This window comes from Triticum dicoccoides, chromosome 6A, assembly GCF_002162155.2.
Source record: "Triticum dicoccoides isolate Atlit2015 ecotype Zavitan chromosome 6A, WEW_v2.0, whole genome shotgun sequence".
NCBI classification, from domain to species: domain Eukaryota; kingdom Viridiplantae; phylum Streptophyta; class Magnoliopsida; order Poales; family Poaceae; genus Triticum; species Triticum dicoccoides.
Window position 1 is genome coordinate 608,380,780 of NC_041390.1, and position 6,000 is coordinate 608,386,779.

Here is a 6,000-nt window from a genome sequence, read left to right on the forward strand (position 1 = left end):
CCGGCCCTCTCGCGTCCTCCTTCTAGCAGTGCCATAACAATTTGGTATCAGCTACCTTCGGTTCGATCATGTCTTCACCGCCGCCCAACCCGCCTCTTCCGCTGCCGATCACCTAGTCGCCTCTGGCGACCACCACGCCCGTCGCCCCGCTCCTGCCCGCGCCGAGATCCTTCGTCGCGCCCGCCCCTGATACGTCTCCAATGTATCTATAATTTTTGATTGCTCCATGCTATATTATCTACTGTTTTGGGCAATATTGGGCTTTATTATCCACTTTTATATTGCTTTTGGGACTAACCTATTAACCGGAGGCCCAGCCCAGATTTGTTGTTTTATGCCTATTTCAGTGTTTCGAAGAAAAGGAATATCAAATGGAGTCGAAACGGAATGAAATCAACTGGAGAAGTTATTTTTGGAAGGAAACCTACCGGATAGACTTGGACCCTACATCAGAAGATGAAGGAGGTGCTCACGAGGGTAGGGGGCGCGCCCACCCCCCTGGGGCGCGCCCCCTGCCTCGTGACCCCCCCCCCCTTCGGTCCACCGACGTACCTCCTGCACCCATATATACCTACTAACCTAAAACTTCCAGAACGGAGAATAGATCGGGAGTTCCGCCGCCAGAAGCCTCCGTAGCCACCGAAAGCCAATCTAGACCAGTTCCGGCACCCTGCCGGAGGGGGCAATCCTTCTCCGGTGGCCATCTTCATCATCCCGGTGCTCTCCATGACGAGGAGGGAGTAGTTCTCCCTCGGGGCTAAGGGTATGTACCAGTAGCTATGTGTTTGATCTCTCTCTCTCTCTCTTGTGTTCTTGAGATGATACGATCTTGATGTATCACGAGCTTTGCTATTATATTTGGATCCTATGATGTTTCTTCCCCCTCTACTCTCTTGTAATGAATTGAGTTTCCCCTTTGAAGTTATCTTATCGGATTGAGTCTTTAAAGATTTGAGAACACTTGATGTATGTCTTGCCGTGGATATCTGTGGTGACAATGGGATATCACGTGATTCACTTGATGTATGTTTTGGTGATCAACTTGCGGGTTCCGCCCATGAACCTATGCATAGGGATTGGCACACGTTTTCGTCGTGATTCTTCGGTAGAACTTTGGGGCACTCTTTGAGGTTCTATGTGTTGGTTGAATAGATGAATTGAGATTGTGTGATGCATATCGTATAATCATGCCCACGGATACTTGAGGTGACAATGGAGTATCTAGGTGACATTAGGGTTTTGGTTGATTTGTGTCTTAAGGTGTTATTCTAGTATGAACTCTAGGGCTGTTTGTGACACTTATAGGAATAGCCCAACAGATTGATTGGAAAGAATAACTTTGAGGTGGTTTCGTTCCCTACCATAATCTCTTCGTTTGTTCTCCGCTATTAGTGACTTTGGAGTGACTCTTTGTTGCATGTTGAGGGATAGTTTTATGATCCAATTATGTTAGTATTGTTGAGGGAACTTACACTAGCGAAACTATGAACCCTAGGCCTTGTTTACCATCATTGCAATACCGTTTACGCTCACTTTTATCACTTGCTATCTTGCTGTTTTTATAATTTCAGATTAAAAATACCTTTATCTACTATCCATATTGAACTTGTATCACCATCTCTTCGCCGAACTAGTGCACCTATACAATTTACCATTGTATTGGGTGTGTTGGGGACATAAGAGACTCTTTGTTATTTGGTTGCAGGGTTGCTTGAGAGAGACCATCTTCATCCTACGCCTCCTACGGATTGATAAACCTTAGGTCATCCACTTGAGGGAAATTTGCTACTGTCCTACAAACCTCTGCACTTGGAGGGCCAACAACGTCTACAAGAAGAAGGTTGTGTAGTAGACATCAAGCTCTTTTCTGGCGCCGTTGCCAGGGAGGTGAGTGCTTGAAGGTATATCTTTAGATCTTGCAATCGAGTCTTTTAGTTTCTTGTTTTATCACTAGTTCAGTTTATAAAAGAAAACTACAAAAAAATGGAATTGAGTTTGTCTCATACGCTTCATCTTTTTAATATCTTTCGTGAGTATGATGGAAAGGATAATTGTGCTCGAGTGCTAGAAGAAGAAATCTATAAAATGTTTGGCACTAAATATTTGAATGATGAGCATGATTGCAATGTTGTTAGTATGAATTCCTTGAATATCCATGATGCTAATGATATGCAAAGACACAAGCTTGGGGAAGCTATGTTTGATGAAGATGATATTTTTTGTCCCCCAAGTTTTGATGAGCAAGTTTATTATGATGAAAGCATGCCTCCTATCTATGATGATTATTGTGATGACACGTATGCTTTAAAGAATAATGATAACCATGAAACTTGTCATCTTGATCTTAATTTTCAATCACATGATAGTTATTTTGTTGAGTTTGCTCCCACTATTATTCATGAGAAGAATTTTGCTTGTGTGGAGAGTTAAATTTTCTATGCTTGTAGATCATGAAAAGAATGCTTTAGGTGTTGGTTATATTGTTGAATTCATTCATGATGCTACTGAAAATTATTATGAGGGCGGAATATATGCTTGTAGGAATTGCAATAATATCAAGTTTCCTCTCTATGTGCTTAAAGTTTTGAAGTTTTGCTTGCTTTACCTTCCTATGCTAATTGATTATTGTTTCCATAAGTTGTTTGCTCACAAAATCCCTATGCATAGGAAGTATGTTAGACTTAAATGTGCTAGTCATATTCTTCATGATGCTCTTTTTATGTTTCAATTCTTATCTTTTATGTGAGCATCATTGAAATCGTCATGCCTAGCTAGGCGCATTAAACGATAGCGCTTGTTGGGAGGCAACCCAACTTTATTTTTGTTCTTTGCTTTTTGTTCCTGATTAGTAATAAATAATTCATCTATCCTCTGTTTAGATGTGGTTTTATGCTTTTAATTAGTGTTTGTGCCAAGTAGAACCTTTGGGAAGACTTGGGGAAAGTCTTGTTGATCATGCTGTCAAAAACAGAAACTTTAGTGCTCATGAGAATTGCTGTCATTTTTATTTGGAGAATGCTATTTAGTTAATTCTTTTTGCAGATGATTAATAGATAAATTCCTCAGGTCCGGCAATTTAGTTGAGAATTTTATGAGTTTCAGAAGTATACGTTTGATCCACATTACTACAGACTGTTCTGTTTTTGACATATTCTGTTTTCGATGTGTTGTTTGCTTATTTTGATGAATCTATGGCTAGTAAAATAGTTTATAAACCATAGAGAAGTTGGAACACAGTAGGTTTAACACCAATATAAATAAAGAATGAGTTCATTACAGTACCTTGAAGTGGTCTTTTGTTTTCTTATACTAACGGAGCTTACGAGTTTTCTGTTAAGTTTTGTGTTCTGAAGTTTTCAAGTTTTGGGTAAAGATTCAATGGACTATGGAATAAGGAGTGGCAAGAGCCTAAGCTTGGGGACGCCCAAGGCACCCCAAGGTAATATTCAAGGACAACCAAGAGCCTAAGCTTGGGTATGCCCCGGAAGGCATCCCCTCCTTTGTCTTCGTTCATCGGTAACTTTACTTGGAGCTATATTTTTATTCGCCACATGATATGTGTTTTGCTTGGAGCGTCAATTTATTTTGTTAGGATTTGCTTGATGTTATTTAGAAAAATGTTTTTCATCTTTTATTTCAATAAAAGTGGCATTGATAGCCTTTACTATGCCTATGTTACCAGTATACATGTTGCTGTTTGAAAACAGAAAGTTTACCGCTGTTGCAATAATTCCCTAGAAAAGTCCGAATGTGATAAAATGTTGAAACCTTTTGCATATTAAGCTCTGATAAATTTACTACAGCGGGAATTTTATTTCATAATTTTTGGATCTAGGGAAGTATGGATGTTGCAGCATTATTTACAGATTATCCTGTTTAGGCAGATTGCTGTTATGTTTGCATATGTTTGCTTCTTTAATGATTCTATTTGAGGATAGGACTATTAAATATGCATAGGCATTTAGTATGCAATGTTCAATAATAATTTTAGTGATTTGCTATAGTAGAGTATGATAAGGTTTTTGCAATGGTTTATACTAACCTATCTCACAAGTCCTTGTTGAGTTTTGTGTGGATGAAGCTTTTGAGATTTAGGGAGACCGTGATATGAGAGGAATTAAGGAGACACAAAAGCTCAAGCTTGGGGATGCCCAAGGCACCCCAAGATAATATTTCAAGAAGTCTCAAGCGTCTAAGCTTGGGGATGCCCCGGTTGGCATCCCACCTTTCTTCTTCAACAACTATCGTTAGTATCGGTTGATCCTAAGTTTTTTGCTTCTTCACATAATGTTTGCTATTCGTAGATGCCATTTTGTTTTGCTTTTCTTGCTGTTTGAATAAAATACCAAGATCTGAAATTATTAAATGTTAGAGAGTCTTCACATAGTTGCATAATTATTCGACTACTCATTGATCTTCACTTAAATCTTTCAGAGTAGTTTGTCATTTGCTCTAGTGCTTCACTTATATCTTTTAGAGCATGGTGGTAGTTTTATTTTGGAGAAATAGATGAACTCTCATGCTTCACTTATATTATTTTGAGAGTCTTAAATATCATGGTAATTTGCTTAAAATCCTAATATGCTAGGTATTCAAGAGTAATAAAATTCTCTTATGAGTGTGTTGAATACTAAGAGAAGTTTGATGCTTGATGATTGTTTTGAGATATGGAGATGGTGATATTAGAGTCTTGCTCGTTGAGTAGTTGTGAATTTGAGAAATACTTGTGTTGAAGTTTGTGATTCCCGTAGCATGCACGTATGGTGAACCGTTATGTGATGAAATCGGAGCATGATTTATTTATTGACTGTCTTCCTTATGAGTGGCGGGCGAGGACGAGCGATGGTATTTTCCTACCAATCTATCCCCCTAGCAGCATGAGCATAATACTTTGCTTTGATAACTTGTAGATTTTCGCAAAAAGTATATGAGTTCTTTATGACTAATGTTGAGTCCATGGATTATACGCACTCTCACCCTTCCACCATTGCTGGCCTCTCTAGTACCACGCAACTTTTGCCGGTACCATAAACCCACTATATACCTTCCTCAAAACAGCCACCATACCTACCTATTATGGCATTTCCATAGCCATTCCGAGATATATTGCCATGCAACTTTCCACCGTTCCATTTATTATGACATGCTTCATCATTGTCATATTGCTTAGCATGATCATGTAGTTGACATCGTATTTGTGGCAAAGCCACCGTTCATAATTCTTTCATACATGTCACTCATGCATCATTGCACATCCCGGTACACTGCCGGAGGCATTCATATAGAGTCATATCTTGTTCTAAGTATCGAGTTGTAATTCTTGAGTTGTAAGTAAATAAAAGTGTGATGATCATCATTATTAGAGCATTGTCCCAGTGAGGAATGGATGATGGAGACTATGATTCCCCCACAAGTCGGGATGAGACTCCGGAGGAAAATAAATAAATAAATAAATAAAAGAGGCCAAAGAAGCCCAAATAAAAAAGAGAAAAGAGGCCATAAAAAAGAAGGCCCAAATAAAAAAAATATAAAAATATAAAAAATGATGAGAGAAAAAAGAGAGAAGGGACAATGCTACTATCCTTTTACCACACTTGTGCTTCAAAGTAGCACCATGATCTTCATGATAGAGAGTCTCCTATGTTGTCACTTTCATATACTAGTGGGAATCTTTCATTATATAACTTGGCTTGTATATTCCAATGATGGGCTTCCTCAAAATGCCCTAGGTCTTCGTGAGCAAGCGAGTTGGATGCACACCCACTAGTTTCTTTTGTTGAGCTTTCATACATTTATAGCTCTAGTGCATCCGTTGCATGGCAATCCCTACTCACTCACATTGATATCTGTTGATGGGCATCTCCATAGCCCGTTGATACGCCTAGTCGATGTGAGACTATCTTCTCCCTTTTTGTCTTCTCCACAACCACCATTCTATTCCATCTATAATGCTATGTCCATGGCCCACGCTCATGTATTGCGTGAAGATTGAAAAAGTTT